Raw genomic sequence first — 24,529 nt, 5'->3', positions numbered from 1 at the left:
CTTCTCTGCCCTTTCCTCAAGGAAAAAATAATATTTGTATGTGTCTCCAAGCCAGATCAGTAACTTTTCTAGTGTGGGTTGTAAAAACGTGTCAGTAGAGCAGCAGAACATGGCAAGTGTGTGTCAGCACACCAGCATTTGGGTTGGTTTTGCTGTCCTGGTGCCCTGTGAGGCTGTCCCGTGGGAGCTGGCCAGGGGCTGGGACAGCAGATCCTGCACGTCCTGCTGTGCTCTTGGATCCTGCACGTCCTGCTGTGCTCCTGGATCCTGCAGATGCCCAGGACTTCCTTGTCCATGGGTCAGAAGAGCAAGCAGCCCTGCTGAGGGAGATTTTGCAGCAAGGTCATAGTAACTGTAGGATAAAAAAAATGAAGTTCACAGGGGAATGAGGTGTGAAAAAAGAAGTAGCTTTTTTGATTTCCATACTTAAAGTTAGTGGGCACGAACCTGATGAGGACTAAAACCCGCATTCTGTTCAGGGAGTTTTAAATCCTGCAACCTTAAAGTGACAGCATGCTATAGTTAGCACCTGTCTCCCTCCAGCACCTTCTGCCTTTCAGCATGTTCTAGCAACCAGAGCCCCCAGATGCTGTCTTCTCCTCCTCAGATCTAGTCTTCTTCTGGGAGAAACCCAGAAGGAAAAGGATTAGCTGCAGCTCGATATCTCCTGTTGAGATGGCTCTCAGTGTTAGAAGATCCACTCCACAAGTTGGCAGTGTGTGTTCCAGTGGCTGAACTTGTTAAAGCTCACAGTACATTAGCCTCAGAGCTGGAAACAAGATCATGGAGTAGTGGAGCCATTTGTGCAAAGTCCAACTCAATGAGTAACGCCGCCTTCTTGTGTTACAGAGGGTGTCAGTCTCTCCATAACTAAGGTTTCAGCAGCTCAGAGATGTGTTTTCAGCCAAATAATAAATATTATCTACCCTTCCAGTAAAAATCTGTATTCAAACTTCTTGAATGTGAATATTTTCAACATGAATTTGAAAGGTTTAAATTTCTCTTTTTGAAATAGGAACATTCAGGACAATGCAGGGACAATGAAGCCAGGGAGAGATTCCATCTGAATTACTGTCGTCTCTGTGAGCTTTGCCCTCAGCTGAACTGAGGTACAGAAAAGGAGCACAGCTCTAACAGCTGAGCATAGCTGCCATCACACCTACCCAGGAAGGCTCCCAAATATTGGATCTCATCAACAGAAAAAGTTGCTATGAGTAGTTCCAATTCACAGCTTTTTACTGATTTCCCTACAATGAACAAGGGATTTTCCTGAATCTCTTCTACCTGAATAAGCCAATAAATAAATTGCTTCTTCTTTGAATACACACACACACACAAAAGACAGGCTTGCCAACACATGGGAAAAACCCTTACGGAGGCACACTTTTAACATGGTTTTTGTTTTGTTTTGTTTTTGTAGCAGCAACTAGGAAATAGCAGAACTGCCTTCCTGGTCATGCTGGATTCCCTCATCATTCAGAGGAACTCGCAGCCTCTACACCCCACCGGTCCACATGATTGCAGTTCTATATATACATTTTTAAACAAATCACATTTTTCCATTCCAAATGCTGCCTGTAATGGGATGCCTTCAAGAAAACAATGCATGAGTCATCCTCAAGAGACGTGCGGTGGAGGCACCTCCTTTGGAACAAAGTCATGTACATTCATCTGAAATACCCAGTTATAAACATGATGGTGATACTTACATAATTGCACGATGGCCTTAGAAGCAATCTGTTTTTTATTGTTGTTGTTGTTGTTTGATTTTTTATGACAGTAAGCATTACTGTTGGCTTGTTGATGTTAAAAGTTAGAATAACAGCACACGAAGATTAAAATGCCAGCTCAGTTATAGCTTGTTCTGGGTTATGTTAAGAAAAGAAGCATGAGCCAGTGATCATTTAAAACTCGTAAAACTTTTATTCCTTGTTAAACACTTCTTGTTTGAATGCCTGGATGTAAAAGATACTTTCTGAGGGTTGATTCTAGTGGAACTTCAAGGTGGATGGAGAGCTCACTGGGGATTTTGGTGAGCAAGATAGTAGCACGCACAGACTTCTGTGGATTGTTTTTTTTTTTTTTTTTTTTTTTTTTCCTGTGTCCATTTCTGTATTAGGAAAATATTAGTATAGAATAAATTTTCACAAATTTCCATTCATACATGGACTTTGTGCTGGCTGTGGTTCTCAACCCCTTGGCACTGGTTTCTAGTTTTCCCACTCCGAGAGGTAATGCAAGGAGAGAAAGCTTTGAGAAGGGCTAAATATATGTCGGAGCTTGCTTGTTGCAGGTGTGATGGAAGTCCTCAACAAATTATAAATGAGTGGTATGGTTTATTTTGGGAGGAGCAACATCATTTTGCATGGCCTGATGCATGAAATTCAGGGAGTATGGAACCTATACGCCCAGCCAGCAGGCCCGTGGTGTGGCTGCAATGCTCTCCTGTTGCTGCTGTTCCACCCTACCTAGGAGAATTGGTCCTATTGCTCTCTTTGTCACTGGGATAGCATGCATGTGCCATGCATAAACACTAAGCCCAACTTCACCCACTCCCAAGAGAATTCACATGAGCTCTGGTGAGTAATAAAGGCTCAGGAAATCTGGTTAGTTGGCAAGTGAAGAGACTGTACAAAAAAATGAGTCATTCCAGCATCGAGCTGAAGAAAATAAAATAAAATACTTTGCCCCTCTAGCTCCTCTCTCCCCGGTCACACACTGGGCTGATGCTTTGGACGTGTTTTATGGCACAGAGGAGGGAGATCTGTAGGGCCTGGGAGCAGCCTGGACTCCGAATGACTGCTGAAGGAGCAGCAAGACTTGGTGCTAATGAGGCTGTTTGCAGTAATGAGCTTTGAGGAACCATCTTGGAATGATGCTGATGTATTTGTCATGTTCATTTGACTAAATATTTGTTCTGTGGGTAGGAAGAAGCTGGTTTTGAAAGAAACAATGATTAATGATGATTAAGGGAAGCTGCTCTGCAGTTGACTGTAACTGATCCTCTTAGGTTCCAGCACAGTTAGCCATATGTAAAGAGTCTCTGCAGTCAGGACAAACACAGCTTAAAAGTATAAAGCAACAATTTATTGGCTCACACACATGCAAGATAGCTGAGATTTAACAAGCTACCAGAGCTCACATGCTCATGTCCCCTCAAAAGGGGGTCCTTGCAGCAAAGAGTCCTTGCAGCACCAGTCAGGATGGGGTGGGCTGGCCTCTGCTGCTTTCTGGAGCAGATCAGAGTTGTGGGGTTGCTGTCTTTCACCCAGTCTTTCACCGAGTTTTCACCCACCTCTATAATTTTACCTTCCTTATTTTGCCTGGACCTTCTCACGGCACTTGGCCGTGGCCTTGCAATCCTCCCAGAAGTGTGAGCCAAGGTTATGCAGCTGGGCTGCATCAGAGCTAGACCTTGGATCCCTGGCACGCAGACAGTGAAACCCATGGTGGGGTGGCAGGGGAGGTGACAGAGAGAGATAGGGGCACGAGGTAGGGCTTGGGAGAAGCGCTGGGTCTGTCTGGATGCCAGCCCAGGCAGTGTTAACTGAGTGCCTGTTGCTGGGGTGCTGGGAACAGAGCTGCTGCCTTCAGCAGTGTGTGTTGTTGCTGCTTTAGAAAATAATCCAGAATCCAAACAAATTAATAAAAGCCTTTATGAATATGTAAAGGTCAGACAGTGCCTGTTACGCCGTGGTGTCTCACTCTGTTGGCCATGGCAATGCATCGGTGTCTCCCCCAAAACACACACACCACTGCATGGATGTAACAGGGCAGTTTCCACCAGGCACTGAGGGGGCTGTGACACAGCCCCCAACACACTTTTACCCCAAATAAACAACGCTTCTCACTGCCCCCCTCCTGCCTGCAAGCCACAGGATTGTCAGCTCCAAGGCCAGATTCATGCTGTTGTGAACAGCTGCAGATCACTGATGTCAGCGGAGATGTAAGCACTTAGGAAAACCACGAGTCCAGCTCGGGGTGGTATGCTGGATGAATGTCAGTGGAACAACTCACTTAACCTATCTGAAATCCTCCCGAGGCTTTCTTTAGATGGATGGGTTCTTCCCTGCCCTGTGCAGCCCTGGCGTGTCCTGTCAAGCAGCAGTGTTACTGCATTGCCACGCAAGTGATGCTTGCAGCAGGTGAGAGGCTGGCTGCACTAACTCCATCACAGAAATGAGACTGTACAGGGCTTTGTGTCTCAAGGGACCGAGAAACACGATGTCCTGCAATGCAGGAACTGCGAAACCTACTGAGGAGGTGCAGGCCCTACATGGCTAGCGAGACGCACGGTTATGGTGTTCAAAGGGCTGCTCCAAAGAGTCTTAGTCTTGCAAGATGCATCCCCTCTGGCTTGGTCTTGCCAAGTGTCTAAAAACATTAATCCTGCTGGCATAGATCCTGAGCTACAGAGATCTAAGCAAAGCAGAGAGCCAGCCCTGCAGAAGGTCAGGCTCAAAACAGCGACCGATGATTGCAAAGGCTTATTTTTGTTTCTGTTCTCACAAGAAGAAAGGAAACTGAACATGGAAATGGAGAAAGGGGGGGCAAATTTATCTCCTGCAGCTTCTGCACCAGCCTCCAGAACAATGCTGCTGTGCCCGAAGCACAGTGGGGCAGGTGGGGTGAGCTTTGGTGCAGGTGGTTACCTCTGATAGACCGTGTCTGCCCCAGATGAGGATGTCCTGGTCCCATTCACTGCTCAGGGCAGCTGCACGGGGGTTGCACAACAGTTCTCCCTTAAACTGTGTCCGCCCCAGGAGGTTGTGTTGTCAGTGCTGAAATGGTAGGTAAGTAAACAGGATATTTCGTGGTATGCGTGTGTGGGAAAAAAAAAAAAAAAAAGGTGTATTGCTTCTTATAGTTCAGTCAAAACAAATTTTTGTACTGACATTTGTATGAGAAATTCTCATACCATAAGAATATTCAGTCCTAATCTTCATTGAAGTTACACAATGAGGTATTTCCAGATTACCAAGGCAGACTTCTGAGGCTGACACGAGCATAGTAAAGATGAGCAATCAGTGCCTCTGGTGGTCTTTGTGCAGCCACAGTCAGATACAGGCTGATCAGTGATCTGACTGGTGTGAATGACGGTGGTTTGGGATGTTTACAGCAGGTAAATGACAAAAATGAGGAGAAATAATAAAACTCAGCACTGGAATGCAACAAGTCAATGAAGGATATGTGCCTGGGCCAGGGAGAGAAAACAGGATCTGTACAGGCTGAGTTCTGGGTGTCCCATCTTCTCCAGCCTAGCCTGAGGCTGTGGGAAGAGCAGACAAGGCGCAGGCTGTGCAGTTGGTGCCCGCACAAGACCAGCCAGGCTCACAGCAAAAAGATAACAGGCGAAGCCAGCAGACTCAGGGACACGACACACAATCTCCAAGTAGAAACAAACTTCAGTCTGAGACCTTGAATATGAAACGGAGCTGAAACACTCGTAAACCCTTTGAGAAGACACAGGAGGGGGAGATCACCTCTCAGCAGCTCCCTGTGGAGACAAACTGGCAGAGGCAAGGGGAGAGGGGTCATAAAGGAAATTCAAACAAATCCAGTCCTGCTGGATAGGAGGATGGCAAGCCTGACAATTGTACATGCAGACAGTTTCACTGTTTTAGAGATACGCTTTATCTAATGGCTTTCATATGCAAGTGTAAGATAATTGAGTTTAAGCTGGCCATTCATTACTGCTGTCATTGGTTCTGGAGAAAACAGAAATAGTTATGTGTGAAGGACGAGGGCACTCATAACTCATGGTCTGAGAAGTGCAGACAGGGCCCTGGCTGAAGGCAGAAGCATCATATTTCAGCACACACACACACACACACACACAAAGAAAAGGTGATAGCCAGAGGCTTGGGCTGTGGGAAGAAACCTGCTCAGACTGAGGTGAGAGGCATTCTTCAAGCACAGCAGTGCTAAGAAGCTGCTTTCCCACATTTCACAAACACTTTCTGAGTATTTTCTTTCCTTTTGTGTCTTCTTCCTATGCCATATCCATGATTTCCCTAACATTGTGATTTAACTTAATTGTTGGTTAAGTGGAGTTTTTTTAAGAAGTCTTTTGTAAAAACCTTTTGAAGCATTTTTTTTTTTTTTTAATTTTAATTTAATTTTTCCCTTTCTAACAGGGGTACATCACTACCGGGGGAGCAGTTCTCTCCTTTCAGCTGTGTGACCCCCACCTTTCAGCTTGCTCCCGAGCAGCCAAGCACTGACAGCATGTTTCTGGCCTGCCAACCCTAATACCTTGGGCAGTAGACATCTTCTTTTAGCAGCAGCCATCTGCTGCCAAATTGCTTTGCCAATGCTCTTCTGATTTCTAGGCAGCCTGAAATCCAGGACAAGCGTGCTCAGGAAGCTGGGCAGAGGGCATGTCAGGCTTCCTACCTGTTCCTACATGGAGCAGCTGCTCAGCACACGAGTCCCTGAGTGTACCTTTGCCTGTTGCCAAGCTCAAACCCTAGGGCCCTGCCTTCCAAGCCCCACGTTTGGCTTCCCTGGAGGTCTTGTCTTGTCTTGTCTTGTCTTGTCTTGTCTTGTCTTGTCTTGTCTTGTCTTGGAAGGGAAAGGAAGGGAAGGGAAGGGAAGGGAAGGGAAGGGAAGGGAAGGGAAGGGAAGGGAAGGGAAGGGAAGGGAAGGGAAGGGAAGGGAAGGGAAGGGAAGGGAAGGGAAGGGAAGGGAAGGGAAGGGAAGGGAAGGGAAGGGAAGGGAAGGGAAGGGAAGGGAAGGGAAGGGAAGGGAAGGGAAGGGAAGGGAAGGGAAGGGAAGGGAAGGGAAGGGAAGGGAAGGGAAGGGAAGGGGGCAGTAGATGGACTTGATGCCTGCCTTGCCCTGTGCAGGCAGTGGGAACTCCTCAAGTGAAATTGTAGCAAGAATATATACTAGTTTTTTCGTGTAAACATTCAGTATTTTTATTGTGAATAAAATTAAACACCTCAAATGTAAAAGCCTTCAATATATTTTCTTTTCAAGTTATACTGGTTTACATAACCAATTTCTAATATCTCATTTATTTTAACAAACCTTTGTTTTGGACTTACGTATCTTTGGAGTGCAACAGCGAAGTATTCTTCTAAAGTTAGTGATCGTTATATCTTTCAAGAGATGTTTAACAAGTTCATTTCCTTTTCATCTAATCATTTAAAAATATCTGGCCGGGTCATTTTTATTTACACATAGTAGATGAGGTTTGAATCATTTCCTCTCATTCTTTTTTATCGCGCGTCTCTTGAGGGAGTGTAAAATAGAGCAATAACACTGACATGTTGCTTTCTGCCCATTTCACTCCTCCACCAATTTTCAGGACGAGGATTTGCACCGGCCGTGCTGGCGCTGGAAGTGTTAACACCTGGACAGCGAAATCCGTGCTCAACCCCATCCCCTCCAGCAGATGTCATTGCGACAATGGGAAATACCGCTGGGGATGCTTGTGATGAGAGGTCCTGTGCCAAGGGAGGCAAAAAGCTTTCTTGTAGTAGGCTTCCTTTCTGTCAAAATGTGATAGCTCTCTCAGCGTTAGCATTTACAGAGTGCATTTCGTTTCTATGATGCTTTGAAAAGCATGGTGACTATTAAAATGTAGTCACCAGTCGGGTCACTGGGCTGTGGTTCGTGGCAGCAGGGTTTATACGCTGTGAGGGTGGCCACAAACACAGATGTATACGTGCACACGTGCATGTGCAGTTCTGTTTGTTGGCTGCTTGCTTTTTCCCAGCTATAGAGCTTTATTCACTTGGCGTCCCCTGCTCAATGCCATCTCAGGCTTTCTGTCATACTTTATTTATTTATTTGCTTATATTTTTTCCCCCAGTTCCTCCTTGGAAGTGATTTCTCCGAAGGAAAAGCAAAATCCTCCTACTTTGTTTCTATCAACAACGAATCTCCCCCCACCTGCCAGCACCCGGTCACTTTTAAGACTTGGGGCCGTCTGAGTGAGCGATGTGTCTTACGATGGTTATTTAGTGGTGAACAAAGCCACGACCTGACAGCATAACTGACTATAATTTTAATCTGTCACACAGAGGGCAAACCCCCAGAAAAGGCAGGAGACAAGTCAGTCCCTGGCAGTGACACACACAAGGGCTGCCAGGCTGGAACACACAGATCTGCGGCAGAGTTAGAGAAATGGGTTGGAAATATGTTTAGCTATTGTCAAATGCTGATCTGATTTTATCAGGGAATAATACCTAAGATCATGGAGTTCTTGCACAAAACAGAAACCTTTTTTCCCCTTGGATGTCCCAGTGTTTTGATCAGATATGTGATATGTACCTAACGCGTGTGGTCCCTTTTTAATTTCAATCACCAATGTTCTTCACGACAGAAGGATGCTACGGTGAGGTGCTGTCAGGTAACAGAGCACAAGCTGAGCCACGTGAAGCAAGGAGGCTGCTGGGCTGAGATGTGACTTCCTAAAAATCAACAGGGTGCATCTACATCAAATAACAAGTCCATAATTTGAATGTTCTCTTTTCACCAGATAATAGCCCTATGAATAATAAGTTTCTCTTCTTTAAAATGTCAGGCTTTGAGAAAGTAGACAGCAAGAAAGCAGGGCACTAATGGCCCGATTAGCTTGAGAGGCTGCTTCTCCCCTTAGCACAGTGTCTAAGACTGAAGCCTGTCTCTGCAATCAACATTGTAAGATCTAGGGAAAACGGCCAGATGATTAGACCAAATTTGTGACCTCCCACATTAGGGGGAAAGTGAGCCATATTGGCAAGATTTTTTTATTGTTCACATTAAAAAAAAAAAGTTGGCTGGAATTTTGTCCTTGACCAAGTAGAAAGACTCTCTGCTGGCACAAAGACAAAATATTTAGTTAAAACAAAACAGTTGATGCTCTTGACGGAGCAAGAGCAGGCACCTAGTCTGATTGTTTTGACAAAGTGAAACCATATCAAATGAAATATCAAAAAAGGCCCATAAGTGTCTATTAAAATACATGAAGAGAGAGGGATGCAAAGATATAGATGCCAACTATAAAAGCAGAAGGTGAAGTAGGTTATAATCTGTCAGAAAAGGTGACAACATACAACTACTACCTCATGTCTGTTTTGGATTTTGCTTCAAATAGGTAACTTTTTGGTACGCATATGTCCTGTTTAAGAATGCTTACATTCCCGTTAACAGTGTTCTCATTCTTATTCTAAAAGCATTCTATAAAGCTGTAATTTAGTATTTCAAGTTTCACTTAAGTCTTAAAATATTCAGTCTGCAACCCATTACTTTGAGAGAAGAGAATAAGTGCAGCTGATAAAAGCCCGAAAGATCAGAAGATAACTCATGAAGAGGTATCACTCAGTTCTCTGTACCCGCCTTAAATCATGGTCAGTACACCTGAACTCTTCTTACAAACTGACCTGCTGGTAATTCCACGTTTTCTTCCCACGACCTGCTCCAGCTGCAGTGCTATCTGTGTGGTTGGAGCAGGACTTCCTAACGCCCACCTTATGCCTCCCTTGCTGCAGTTAGCCCTGTGATATGTTACCCTGTCTGCTTTAAAATAAGCGTTATGCTCCTGCAGGGCTATGAGCCTTAGTAATACAGCTGGAGCCTTAGTGTTTCTAGGGGGAATAGTTTGAATTGTGGAGTCTTTGGACCAACGCTGGTTTTTGTGTCTTGGAAGAGGTACAGCTGGGGGGCGGATGGCATCCTGGTGGGGGTCGCGTTGGGTCAGATCAAACTGATGTTGCTGTGTGGACCTACTGCTGCTGCTTTTTAGGGCTGCTTCCACTGGTGCTGCGTGGAGCCCACTGCAGTATACGTACTAAGGGCTTACTAACACAGGACATCAAGCCTCTTATCCAGGAAGGCAGAAGGAGCTCACCTCCTGGTTTAGGGGTTAATGGGGTTACATCAGAAGGGAGAGGTTCCATTAACAAAGTGTGTGCCTGGGCTTCCAGCCCTTGAGATTCAAAGGCAGAGCTCACCAGCACGACCCGAGGGTCAGCAATAATGCAACACCAGCCACTAGCGTTGAGCCCAACCCCACCCTCTTCATCAGCAATCGCAGTCTGGCATTGCACGGGGATATTGCATAAAGTCCTGCTGCTTGGCAGCCTTTCTTTTGGTACCTTGCTTAGCAGGGAGGGCTGTGGTGCTGAGGATGTGCAGGAGGCTTTGTGCTCTGGTGGGTGTCTGCCACCTTCTTCCAGCTCCCCAGCACAGCCTCCCCTGCTTGTGGTTCTGTCCTGTTGCTGAGTAGTTGTTTTTATGTCTTGTGAGAGCAACCTCCACGCATTTCTCCTCTTCCCCTCCCTTTTATTGAGTGCTGGTTTCTAGGACTCCAGGCTGTGTGGGCTCTGAGGCAAGGTTTATGTCTGTCCCCTCCAGCAATTAATCCTGGTAATTGCTGCACTACAAACCTACGTGCGTGCTTTTAACCTCTGCTTCATGCTGGTGTTCGTCACAGTGCAATGTGTTCTCAGGGAAGTGTGAGGAAGAAGAAGCAATGGGCTTCCCGGCTCTCCTGCTGTAAGAACAGTTTATTCATTATTTAATTTTATTAAGATTTAGTTCCTGTATTTTTGTTAAACTTTGCTTTACATTAGTGGTACAGTGAGAACATTTTTTTTTTTTCTCTTACTGGATCTGCGTAGTAGCCTCTCCTTAAAATCTAAGCAAAGTCAGGAGCTACATGTATTAAATTTTATTTTCTAGTGTTGTAAATACTGTTCCTTAGTTTTGAGATAATACAAAGAAATGGAGACTGAGTTCTTCAGTGTTTGAGTCAAGCAGACATTAGTGATTTTTCACTTTCCTGAAAGATCTTGTAAAGAGATTTCAGCAACAGCAGTTTTCTGTCAAAATGTGGTTTTGATAAAACTTAACTTTTTGTAGGAACATAGCAGTTTTGTTTGTGTTTTTAAGAAAAAGTTATCCAAATATTTTATTAGTGGTTGAAACTAGAATATTAAGAGGAAAACCATAATTGCAAACTGAACATCTGATGCTGTCAAAATATTTATTTCTGCCAGTTGTTTCCCAAAATAAAAACTGCAGAATTTGTTTTGCAGAAAGTGTTGACTTTTCATTTTCGTTTGGAAGGAAATTTCAGAATATCCGTTTTTTGTTCTTAGGCCAGCATTATTTTCCTTGAAACTGCTTTCAAGGAGGATGTCAGAGCAGTAGCCTCCGGGGACCCTTGCATTTGGTTCGAAGCCCTTACAACTCTGCTGATTAGAAGAACGACTTGGTGCTTGCTCATGGTCCAAATCAGAGGCGCTATCAAAGGCTCTGTGAAGGGCAGAGCGAGTTCTGGGTGTTGTTGGCAATGTTAGCTGAATTTCCAATCAAGACAGGACTGCTCTTAATTCTGAAGTGAGCGTTATTCCAGCCTGCCTGGCACAGAAGGGTTGCTCCATGGAGGTGCTACCAGCCTGCAGCCGCAGTCACGGCTCGCCTGGCCTAGGCTGGGGCTGGGACAGAGGAGTGACACAACGTCTGCCTCCCTGAACAGTGCCTTTCTCGGTGTCTTGCAGGCTGTGGATTTGGTATCGGATCAGATGACTGGAAATAACTGCTATTTTTTCCCGATGTCCAGATGCACTGTTTTTTTAAAAATGGACTGTGCATTGAATTGAGCTTTAAGAATGCGGTCATATGACCGAGATTACAGTTGTTAAGTATTTATTTATCAAGGATTTCTATTTTTGAAGAGGCTAACAACCCCATTATAGTTTGCAATCCAAATATAAGAACTTACAATGAAAAATGCAGATCAAAAATAGTCAAACGGGCAGAAGCTGTTGGTTCCAAATTATTTTCCCGACCAACAAGAATGCTTTGTGAAAACTAAGGGAAACTGCTTCCTGGAAAAACTGTTTCTGAAACAACACTGAACAGCCTTGGCTGCTGGGGAAGTGCAACACAAGTCCTGATTCTTTGTGGCTCTCCTCTTAGAGGGCAACTTGGAATGGACTTCTAATGGGAAAAAAACCTGCCACAAACATAAGATTAAAAGGGAATAAATGAGGTGTACCTCTGTGCATGGAAATATCAATCCTTAGTGAAAGGATGCACTGCAAACAGTTTTGGGCATTTAGGGTATTTAAGACTAATGTCCTAGGAGTGCCTAAAGCACTAAAATAATTTAAGCAAAATGAGAAAGTAATACCAGGTAAATTATTCTCTTTCAATAATGTGACCTGAAGTTGCAGAACTGTCAATGTATCTCATGTGAAGTATTTGTGTGCCTTTTATTTGTACATGAATCATTACTTTTACTAATTGTTAGAGTCATAATGCATCAACAACAGTAACATTAATAACTAATGACAGTATGATCTCACTGCCTCTCTTTGCAACTAGCAGGGTCACCTAACATGTCACAACCCACAACAGCTCTGGGATACAGCATTCACATCAGCACCTGCACTCCTTGCTGATGCTGTATACATGATAGGTCTGAGGATACAGGCTGAAAAATTTGTTTTTAAACTCCTCTTGCACTGCTGCATTTTTACTCCCATGGTTTGTTCTGTATTCCATGCTGCTCCCAGATCTACAGGACTGAGCACAAAACCAGGTCAGGGAACAGAATATGTTTTTTAAATGGTCTTTTTTCATTTGGTTATCTTCAGATTGAATTGGTTTGGCTACTCAGGTAATTGTGTGGTCCCAGAAACCAAAAGGATTTCAGAAGAAGGTACAACCAGCAGGTGGGAAGCGTTCTGATGGGAGCTGCTTATGCCCGCACTGTTGGCAGAAAGTGATGGAAATGCAAAGACTCTCTGTTACTTGGTAATTAGAAGGGGAAAAAAGAGCATTAAGCAATCTGGCTCTGATTCAGATGTATGTTCTTTCTAAGGTGAAAAAAAAAAAAAAAGAAAGAAAATCTTACTCATAAAGTTCTGTTTAGTTGTTCCTAAGACTGTGTCATTTAACTGTCTCTCTTCGTCTTACTGTAGTAAAATAACAGAACACCCTTACACCTTCGTTGGAACTAATACCATCTCTTTTTTCAGGAAAACAGACCCATTTTATCCAGTGTCATAGAAACTGATGCCAGAATGAAGTTAGACCATAAAACAGTGGGAGTAACATAACGAGAAATGACTTAGTAAGAAAGACATTTACATTCTAAAAGCAATTTCCATGTGTTATTTGTGTTATTGAAGATCCTTGAAAATAACCCATACGTTTCGTTGTCACCGAATGCGAATGACACACTGGACACACGTGGAAATGAGTGGTACGATGGTACAGGTCAAGACACAGCTTAAGCAGAAAGACACCGAAGAGTGGATGCAAGAAGGATGGATTTTGAGTGAAGGCATTGAACCTGCCGGCTCCTTGGGCTCCAAGCTCCGTGTAACCAACTGATGTGGGAACGGAGATCCTCTATGGAAAGGGAGCTGTGGGGCAAGGTGTGGGGGAGCTGAGCCCCGGAGCAGCGGGTGCAGGGGAACACCACTTGGCACAGTGGGACACCCCTTGATACAGTGGGACCCCCTTGGCACATTAGGATACCCCTTGGCACATTAGGATACCCCTTGGCACAATGGGACACCTTTTGATACAATGGGACCCCCTTGGCACAATGGGACACCCCTTGGCATAGTGGGACCCCCTTCATACAATAGGACATCCCTTGGCACAATGGGACCCCCTAGATACACTAGGACACCCCTTGGCACTGTGGGACACACTTGGCACAATGGGACACCCCTTGGCACAATAGGACACACAATAGGACACCCCTTGGCACAATGGGACCCCCTTGATACAATGGATGCAGGGACATCCCCAGGCACAGCGGGTGTAGGGGACGCCACTGCGGGCCCTGCCAGCCCCCGGCGCAGATTACTGATTAATTTAATCCGCATTGATCCCGCAGATTACCCTAAGCATGTGCTCCTGAGGATTAAAAGTTAATCCCCGAAGCACGCTTGCAAGGAAAGCGTCGCAAACAAAAAAAATAAATGAAATTAGAACTATCATTAAAACAAAAAGTGGCTAATTATGCTCGCTCCGTTTTATTCCAAGGCAATTCTCCGGAGCAGCCCGAGCAGGACCGAGCCCAAAAGGCAGGGACAGGGCAGTGCTTACAACGGGAGGCGCCACCTCCAGCCCTCAGCCCGCTGCGGGACCCCCTGGGCGCCGCCCGCCCCCCCCGAGGCTCCCTCAGAGCCCCGCGGCGCCGCCCGCCCTGCCCGCGGGACGGCCCCGCCCCCCGGCGGCGAGGAGAGGACCCCATTGGCTAGCGTGACCGCGCTTCGCACGCCCATTGGCCGGCGCCGCCGTCAGGCAGCGGCCGCTCGGGCGGTGCCAGCCCGCCGCCTCCCTCCCGCCGTCGCTCCCCGCGGGCGAGCGCGTCCGTGAGCAGCGGAGGCGCCGCGGGGCGGGCGGGGTGAGTGAGCGAGGGAGCGCGGCGCGAGCCGGGGCGCGCGGCCGCTGAGGGAACTCGGCGGGGCCGCGCGGGACGGCGGCGGCCGTTGGGCGGCCAACGGCTGCGGGGAGCCCCGCACGGCCCGGGGGCAGCCGCTACGTGCCGGTACCCGCCGGGGCGGGCAGGGCAGGGCAGGGCAGGGCAGGGCTGGGCTGGGCAGCGCCCCTCCGGCTCCGGTCCCCCCCGTGCCCAATCCGTCCCCCGAGGGCTGCGGGAGGCGGCGGCGGGCAGACAAAGAGCTGCCCCCCGGGCGGGCAGCGGGAGCGGTGCCGCGGCGTGCCGCCCGTCCCCTCTCCGCCTTTTTTTTTTTATTATTTATTTTTCATTTTTACCGTTTTATTTTATTTATTGGTTTATTTATTTATTTATTTATTTATTTTTTTCCGCGGTGCGGGGCGGGCAGGGGGTTCCGAGAAGTGGCAGCAACAGTTGTAAGCGGCGAGAGTTGGCGGCCGGGCGGCGTGAGGAGGAGGAAGTGCTGCGGGAGGCAGTGCCGGGGGAGCTTTCGCTATCGAGCCCAGTGCGCCCCAAATCGCCCCATCCCGCCCCAAATCGCCTCATCCCGCCCCAAATCGCGGCAGCTCGCCCCGCGCCGTCTCTCCGAGGCAATACCCGTGGCAGAAATAACGCCCGCGGGCTGGTTCCCGTGGTCCCGGGAGCTGCCCGCCTCGTTTCTCTTGCAGCCGGAGCCCAGCTCTGTCAGGACAGTTGGGTATCCTCGAGGAAGAGGTTCGGTACCCGAGGAGTGCGTGTCTAGCAACGCCGCTCGATCTCTGCTGGCTGCTGGTACCGGCTGCCGATACACGCGACGACCGTAGAGGGATCAAATATTAGCTCCTGTTGATCGCCGCTAAGTAGTTGTGTCAGCTGCACGCTCAGGCTTCATGCCTAGTGTTGTTTGATAAGCAACTTGAGCACAAGACACCGCGAAGGAGCAGTTTTAGGTGGCAAAGTGTAGAGCGACGCCGAGGATTGGTTGTCACTGCGTTTAAAAGGCTTTTCTGCAGGTTTTTTTTTTTTTGCCTCTGGATGCTACAAAGCATCTTTTCAGAAGCTTGTGCCTTTCACAGCATGCCTTCCTCTGTGACAGTGCCGTGCTTTTGTTGTCATCTCCACCTTCCAACAAGTTCTTTTTAAGTTGTGGAAAGTCAGTAGCCTTGGAAAACTTGGTGAAATTAACTTCCAGTCTATTTCACTTTCATCAGTGAAATACTTGAGCTAATAGTAACGAACTTTAAAGTTGAGCTGAATCCATCTGGCGTTGTGCTTGGATACGTTTATTTCCTCCAGAGTAAGGAGACAACGTGAAAATACTACTTTTGAAATGCAAAGCTCGGCTTCTTCTTTACTGTGCTAACCTTTGTGTGAGACAGGGTGCTTTTAACAGGCCTTTTAACAGAGGGGTGACAATTTTGAGGAAGTTCGTGTTGCTGCGGATGATTTATTAATTTTAGCATTTCACTTCCTTTCAGTGTTGAGCTGTTTTAGGAGACAAGTTAAGTTTACTCAGAATGCTTCTTACAAGGAAGAAGGCTTTTATGGGCAGAATCATCTCGAGCTTCTGAGATAGTTACAGGAATGGGAGGGTTCCCTTTCACTCGGGAAAGTTCATGGTAGACATGTTCACAGGCATAGCTGGATGGTTAAGTCACTTGGATTCTAATTTGTAAAGACTTGTATTGCAAACAAGAATGTGCGAAAGATATTGCAAGGCTAGGCCCTGTAAGTGGTATGTGTCATCTGTATTTTCCTTAGCACAATGGGGCTGGCCCTACGCTCTGAGCCCACTTACTGATGCAAATGTTATGACTGTATCAAGCCTAGCAGTAAGTCACGGAATTAATCTATTTCTTGGTACGTTATTGCACACAAGGAAACACGTTCATATCAAGAAATGCCTTTTCGTTAAATCCTACCCTAGGGTAGGTAGGTTATCTCTGATCTGTGACTTCTTTTAGCATGTGCAACGTGAAAACCACCTTGTTCGTTCTGGAGATTTATCTTACTATCATTAGTTTTCAAATGTTGCCTACTGTCTGGCTATTTTGATTAGAAAATTAATATGCATTTTATGGCTCAACTTGACACTACTTTGTTTCAGGTTCTGTGGAAGTTTGAGAAATCTGCATGATTTGTAAGAGAAAAGTCACAGTTCCCAGGTTTTCCTTTGGGACTAAGAGCCTGCAGAGTGCTTTCTATGTCTGAGGCTTACAAATGGCATTTGAATGAGTCTTAAATGTTTATAATAATGATAATATTCGAACCCAGTGGGTCTTGTACTCTTACAGAGATCACCTGGCTGCTCTGCAGACATGCAGAGCCTCCATTGGGAGCAGCTTAGACTTAACTCAGTTGGATCACCAGGTTCATTACCAAGCCCTCATTTAGGTAAATGCCCTCTTTGCATAACCTGGCACGCTTCCTGTCTAACAAATGCAAGGTTGGGTGCAAGCTTATGCTTAAGTCTGCCGTTGGATTTGTGCAGGTGCTTTTGTTAGCATAGATGGGGATTATGCACGAGTCGCTGCACTTGTGTGTTACTGAAGATCCTAACAGTTACCAAGCAGTCGATCTGCCAGAGTAATAAGTGTGAAGTTTAACCAGGAGATCTGTCACATTGTGTAGGAAACGGGAAGCCTGATGATATGACCTTCGCTGTCTGTGTATGCTCTGTCTCCTTAGGTTAGGAGAACTAAGAGCCCAAATCTCCTACGCTTAAAAACAACAACAAAAATACGCAATGAACAAACACACACACGAATCCTCCCAAACTGAAGACTGTGCAAATACTGATGCATAATAGCTTGATCACTGGAGTGGCTGTGTGTAACCTCCTAGACTTCTGTGGTGTTATGAAAATACAAAGTGCTTAAAACTTACTGCTCAGCATGCTGGTTTGGTTATGGCAGGATGGATTTGGAAGTTCTTGTACTGGAATCTGATAGTTTGCTGTCTGACAGAACTATGGCTTTTGATTTGCTGATGCTGTTCGGTTTAATCATAGAAGTATTTAAAAAAAAAAACAACAGCTCAACCACACACACACAAAAAAACAACCCCCCAAACCCACTAAGTAAAATTTTAGGCATCATATCTTTTCTTTAAATCTGTATTTTCTTTCTTTTATGACAGAGTGGCCTTTTTGGCCGCTCGCTGCCTTCAGCTGCCAGAATTGAAGTGGGGAGTATTAAATGCACATTTGAGAGTGAAGGATGTGTTGGAATTAAAACATTGTTTTATTATCATCAGTTAATTAGGAACTTAAATTGGATTAATGTATTTGTAATGCTTCTTGAGATAATCTTGGAAGGCAGCAACAAAGTGGTGTCAGGATGAAGACTGGAATCTGTGTCAGGTCAGTGTAGTTGAAGAAAAAAATGTACTCAAGTATGAAAAATGCTTTTTAATTATGCCAGGGCTGCAAAGCGCCTTCCAGGGCACTCAAGCTCTGCACGCCATTAAAATGATTTCTTAGTTCTGCGAGGCTGAGGGTCTTGCTTCTGCATCTTCTCTGACTGTAAGTGGTTAGGGTTCTGTCAAATCGGTGTTGGAACTTTGCTAGCTTGCAAACTTGAATCCTTCTGGTTTATATTAAAAGCCAGCTGAAAGAGCCAAGCGTTTAACATACTGCTCATCTAAACTGATGCAGGATATTAAGTGTTTTAGTCCTCCTGGTGAAACTGCTGTGAAGCCTTTGTCCTAATTAGGATCAGGTTCGAGACCAGCAGAATAAAAATAGAGCGCTGGCTTACTCTCGTCAGGCGCCTTACTTACGGTGACTTCTTTAGCCGCATCCCCGCGTGAACTCGCATGCTTTGGTAGCAACTGGGGAGCTAGTGAATGAACATAATGTGGCTTGCAGCCCCCGTAACGCTGCAGCGCTTGGGACGTGACCCGTCCTTGTCATCCCGCTGGCAGAAATGGGAGAATGGTGCCGCGGTTATTTCAGGCTCGGTTTATAAGGCCTGGTTGTAAATTCCCAATGGTGCACAAATTTAATGTGTGCTCCATAAACAGTTGTTATCGGGAGTGTTATTTATTAGATTTGGAATCAATAAAGCACGTGGAATTTGGACCGTGCTCAGTAATCATCACTCTCGTGTATGGAGAGTGGCATGAAAAATGAGACCGTGCGTGAAAACATTTTTACTCCTTTTTAAACAATCGGCATTGTAGGAGAGTCGGTTGCATATCATCTGATTGCGGAGAGGAAGATTGGAAACGGGCTATCTCTCCAAAACAGATGTATGTTTGCATTCTTCTGTCTCTAGCCCCCAATGATAAGAAATGCTCTGTAGCAAACAAAGCACAACAAAGAGATGTAGGTAAAAGCAGTTCTGGCTGAACGGTTGAACACGCCTACTGCTGGTGCACGAGTCACCGAGTGTTTGCTCTCCATCCTGACTGGAATAAGTGCTCTTACTCTAAATTTAGTGCCAGAAGCTTTCTGTGTTTGGGGTAGCTTAGAGAGCTGTTACAGACAGCTCTCCTAGGTAAGAGTTAAGATACCATTAGCATTTTGTTACTTTTTTTTTTTCTATTTTGAAGCTAACCTTTAATTAAAAATAGCATAGCCTGCTCCGTGCTGGATGCTAATTGCCGCACTTCAGTGCTCTAAGCCTTGCTGTCTCCTCAGGGCTCCTGCTGTTTGCACTGGATAAATATTTATGCTTCAGCAAGGTGCTAACTCCAACCTGAGGAACAGTGCATACAGCCTTAGTATTTTTGTTAATACTAAACACTACTATTACGATGTTTTATTGCAGTCCTTTTTTATTTTCTTTTAGAAATGGGGGGAGGAAGCCCGTTATGCTCTAAATATGGAGCCTTTGCAAAACGAAGTAGATTCTTGTGGGAAGATTTTTGATTGGAGGTAGAGAATTAAGTTGAATGCTCAATAATTAAGCTGTCTAGCAGTCTGAGCATTGTGCACAAGCTAATGTTGGATAATATAAGGTCTTCATGAATGCCTGGTTGATGGACAAGGCTGAACTATATCATTGTGGTTTGTTTTCAAGTACTTGAATCCGTTCTCATTTCTAAATAAAATTGTTTTGTACTTTTCTTTTTAATCCTAATGTATTTGCTGTATCGAAGGAAATGACTCAAGTATCAGTAAAAGTTGTAAGTTGGCCTAATAAATATTAAGAATCTTCATTTAATCGTTTTTATTGCCATCTACCATCTCTTAACGTTAGGATGCTTGGATGTTTTCAAGCAGCCTATCCTGTAAGCATGCTGGATATGCTGTATGGTCTCTGTTTGTCTCTATAGGATCTTCAGGCAAAAAAAAGGAAACTTTTTTCCATGGTAAGATTTTTCCTTAGTGCTTGCTGGCTGAATGAATTTGTCTGGTATTCTTCCAGAGGTGAAGCAGGTTGCAAAATCAGACTGTGGCTTCCAACACCTTGTGTTGGGCTAATGAAGGGAAGCTTGGTACTAAAGCAACAGTTTAACGTGCCTTCCAGTAACTTTACATTTTGGCAGTGAGGTTCTGAATATTCTCCCACAGTTTGCGGTTAGTAGCACATCTGGCTGAGCCAGTTGCTGTCTGCTCAGTTAAGATAATACCTTTCTTATTGCTCTTCTCGAGGTTGTGCTAAAATACTTACAGTTTTCATGTCACATGCTGGGGACATGCTACTGCTTTTACTCAGTTGCAGCTTTTAGGCTTAATAAGCTGTAGTCTTTCCACTTACATCTCTCACACTCCCAATTATATTGACTCTATATATCAGGTCTAGAAAGACTAATAGGCTCTTGCTTTTTTTTTTTTTTTTTTTTTTTCCCCCTTTTTTTTTTTCTCCCCCCTGCTTTGAACTGAATTCCCAGTGCAGCAGCCAGAGGAGCAGGTGATGGGTTTTGACAGGAATTCTGTACATCTGCTCACACAGCTTTGTGAGTGCTTGTACTGTATTTACCAATGCCTCTCTTTCTTGAGAAAATATAATTGACTTTTCATTGTAAATATGAGGAGGGGAAAAAAAAAAAAAAAGTTGTGCCCCTCCCATCCCCATTTTCTCAGCAGCATTTTGCATCATTACTGTAAGTGGCAGGTATTTTCACCACAGCATTGCTATGCTGTCATGAAGCACGGTATTTCAGACAATCAAATTTGGCATGTCACTTGGTGAAACACAACAAAGGAAACATCTGTTCTGCGAAGTACTTAATGATACTGCTTGAAGTGGCTGGATTCTCTTTTCAGTTAGAATTGTTTGAAGTTGGTCAAGATAGCTTGAAGGCTTGAGCTCAAGTTGTGTTGCTTTTTCAGTAATTTCTGCAAATGTAGCAGAACTACTCTTCTAGCACTTGCTAATCTACTCAGCCACTCTAACATGATGCAGTCTCTGCTCCTTTGAATTCCTTTGCTGCCTTAGTAACTTTTTTTTTCATATGTATTTTTAATATGACCCTTTTTGTCTTGCATCAAAGTTTAAGAGTCTCTGAAGCATGTGCATTAGCAGTGGTTCCCGGAAGGTCTTACTAGGATGTAATGGTTATTTGTGCGGTGATATTTCCTGCTAAACTTGTGGTGCTGGCAAGCCGTGGATGTAATGGGAAAACCTGGCACATATTTTTCACCTGAAACTTAGCCTAAACAGAGAAGATCTCTAAACTCTGCAGTTCCCATACATAGTGCATACATTCATTCCTTAAGGAAGTCATGGAAATCTTTGGTTCATTCCCATTTTAGTGGTACTTAAAAAATGTCCTATTCTGGTAAAGGAATGCTTGTTAGTTCATCTGTGTTCCCATGAAACAGTGGCTAACCCACTTAACTCACCCATTTATGACCACTTTTCAGTGCAGAGAAGTGAACGTCCTGTATAAATTTAGTAGCTTTGTAGGATGTGGGTGTTTTTGACATCGAGGGGAGAAACCTCTGCTTGTACAGCAACCAGAGGAGCTGACTGAACAGTGTGAATAGGAAGTTGACTAGGTGATGAAACCACCAGGAACCAAATGATGCCACATTTAACATTTAAGAGGTTCCTCAAATCGAATGTGACTTGTGATTTAGATGATAGGATTATGATCTTTTTGTATCGTGCAATTACACTCTCTCTCCCCTTGAAAAGAATGCCGTACTGTTTGAAAAGTGGCCATTCACTGAGATTTTATTTGGTGTTTCCTCATGTGATAGCTTGCTTTGCTCTTGGTTTGTTACAGCTCCTCTTTACTGTGGCCACAGCAGTTTTCATGAGCGTAACGTGCTTCCTGGAGCTAGGAAGCTGTCCTGCTCTCACTTGGCTCTGGTTCATTTGAGTCCACCGTGTCCCAAATACATGTGCAGTCAATGACCAATTTCCATGTATTGTCATAATTGCATCTGCAATTCAAATGACTTTTCAGTTGCCTCTCGTAAGCAGAATGCACTGAGTCAGGTTCCAGGTTGAACTCCACAGACTTCAGGCTACTGCAGAAAAAAATTTCAACTAGTTTGTTGTTAGGCTACAGAGATGTTGTCAGACTCAAACTCCCGAAAGCTGTGCTCCAAACTAGGGCTCAGAGCTTGTAAACAAATGCTGAAGTACTGATCAGCTGATTACTCTAGAAATATTAAGTGTGGAAGTCTTAAAGAAGAGACTTAAAAACTCAGGCCTGTCTTGAGCAGAAGACATCTCGAGTTTTAATGACCATGCAAATAAAGGAAGCAGGAAAAGAGAAATTGAACCCATGCCCTGTTGTTGTTATTTTTTTTTAAATCTTAAACATACCAAATTCTGAGTAAGACAGAAGTTTGGATCTTGCTGTTACATGAAAAAAAAATCAGGAAAGAAATAGTGTTTTTCTGATGTTTATAAAGCGTGTAAAATACACAAAGCTCTTTTTCGGTGTTGGAAAATGTTGTTCAAATTAACGTGTCCAGTCTTCTGATACAGCAGGCTTGTGTGGGAGAGCTTGGTGGGGAAGAGATGAGGAAGAAAGAGAAAACTGCCATGTGGAGATAAAGGAGCCTTTTCCTGAAGCTATTTAATGTAGCATTATGTACGTTTCTTGATGGATCATTTGAGTTCTGCAACTTAACAGAAAGTTATCTTCAACCACTCCAAGCAAACCAAGTCCTACGATCATTGTCAGTGTTGATGTGCCCCTCCTCTGGAAAATGCAGCTTGCTCTAGCTTCTTCGTGACAAAATAAGCTACTGAACCAGTTATTGGTAGATCACCACAAGTCTCTTTTTGCTATAAAATGTGTGCTGGATCCCAGATAGCAGTGCTCCTGCTTTTCTCTCATGGTCTTTGGGAAAATGGTAGAATGGTACGCTGGAGGTGATATTTGGGATGCATTAAGTTATCAGGAATGCTTATGTTGTTGCAGTGGTAGAGCAGGGTGATGGGAAGTATCATAGCAGTTGCTTGAAATAAATGCTCTGGAGTAAAAATAAGAATCAAACCCTTTCATTGCAGTCACATTTGAGCATGTGTGTTGATGTTAGTGTGCTATTACTGCAGGCCTGCCCTGGGTAAACACACCATAACTGTTCTTAGGGGCAGTAAGGTTTTGAAGGCTGTTTCTGGGTCATCTAAATCACTGACCTATCCCAGAATTCATACTGATAGTATAGGCTGATGCTTGTTTCAAATGCAGCAAGTTAGGCTTTCTCGGCTATGTATGGACCTACTTTGAAAGGATGATTCTTATTTGTGGGTGCTTGGGAACGCTTTCAGGAGTTCAGGCTGCAGGTGGACCTTTCAGCTGGGCATGTATGAGCAGCTGGCAAAGGAGGGTGTGATTTCAGAGCAGACACTTTTCTTTAAATATTTTCATGCTCGTAATATTACTTAAAAAAATAACAGAACTTACAACTTAACTATTTTTTTTTGCTAAATAAAACAATCGCTTCTGAAGCACCTGGAACTTTTGCAACCTAATTCTCAGCCTGTGGAGCTCCCTGCATGTTGCGGAGGCAGAAGGAAGATCTTGTTGAAAAGAAGTCCCAAGAGCTGCTATGAAATTTCTTCATTCATGGGGCTTGTGTACGGTCTTCTACAGTTAGGTTCTGTTGGCTTGTAAGTAGGCATCTCTGCCTTTCAAAATAGATAGGGACCGGATACCTTGAGCGGGGTTGGAAGTAGGCAGAACCTCCTAAAATCTTGCTCTCAGCCAGTGGAGCGAAGAGGCTTTGGCCAAGTGTTGCATTCTTGATGCTGTTACTGAAAAGTAGAAGGTGTAGAGTATTAAAAGTGGGAGGTGAAGAGCCTGCTCCAACTCCTGTCCATTTGTGAGCTGAGTCTTTGGCCTTCTGATAAGAGTCACTGCTAAACTATTTGTCGGATGAACTCTTTTCTGCTTGCTCTAGCCAAAACTACGCTGTTGTGGGAGAGGTGCTGGAGCTGTGCCTTTGGCAGCTGATGCTCGGAGGTGAAGCACAGCCACTGCTCGATTCTCTGCGTGCTTTTTAGGTCATCCTGAAGCTGTTGTGCAGCATCTATTTATGCATGATTTATATTGACAGCTTTTCCGACTGCTGAATTACCTGCCACCTTTCTTTTTGATCAGTTCAGAAGAACCTCTGGGGTGACTTCCTATTTTCACAGAAAGGAAAACTTGTTTTTAAAATGAGCTTGCAACAAGCAGATTTCACAGACAGACAGATTAAAGGAGTAACTACTAGTAAAGGTAAGCTACAGTAGCACTGAAGTTTGAGGATGCAAAGTAGGTAACTAGAGGTCATCGCCACCAAAATAATGCTCTGTGCTCTTGGAAAGACTGTTGGTTGTTGCTTCAAGGCTTGTGTGAGCACTGAAACAAGAGCTGCAACATAATTATTCTCTCTGCATAGTTTATTCTATTTCACCGTCTTAAATTTTGTTTTCTGGGTTTCAGGGAAACTTCCTGACTGCATCGTGATGTAGTATGTGTTGGGCTTAGGGGAATGAGGGTGTAGGAGAACAGTAACTTCACTTTGCTCAGAGCTGTGTAGAGAATGCTTCTTCTAACTTGGTAACTTCTGCAGCTCTGCGTTTCTTTACAGAAGTGGTAAGAGCACCCTGTGGTGTACTTTGGTGTTTCTTACTCCTGACACAAGATACAGGTGCAAGATAAGATAACAATTAAAATCAAATTCTAAAGCTTCCTAGTTCTTTCTTATTAGAGCATAAAGAAGATACCTTGATTTGA

At 44.7% G+C, this 24,529-nt stretch overlaps 1 protein-coding gene across 6 annotated transcripts in view; it reads left to right on the top strand.

Annotated features, from left to right (window-relative positions):
* Positions 1-14,289: 14,289 nt before the first annotated feature.
* HYCC1 (hyccin PI4KA lipid kinase complex subunit 1) overlaps positions 14,290-24,529 on the top strand; it is a 42,502-nt gene continuing 32,262 nt past the window's right edge. For 3 of the 6 annotated variants that reach the window (XM_084508402.1, XM_084508409.1, XM_084508408.1), the window contains exon 1: positions 14,290-14,362. The gene's annotated coding sequence lies outside the window, so the exon portion shown is untranslated. Of the gene's footprint in view, positions 14,363-14,464; positions 14,507-15,668; positions 15,693-23,263; positions 24,029-24,529 lie in introns of those variants that run through there. The other 3 variants (XM_084508404.1, XM_084508407.1, XM_084508405.1) reach the window with 3 other exon arrangements.

This window comes from Aythya ferina (assembly GCF_964211825.1).
Source record: "Aythya ferina genome assembly, chromosome: 2".
NCBI classification, from domain to species: Eukaryota; Metazoa; Chordata; class Aves; order Anseriformes; family Anatidae; genus Aythya; species Aythya ferina.
Note: the sequence above shows the minus strand (reverse complement) of the source record. Positions and strands in the feature narration are given on the sequence as shown.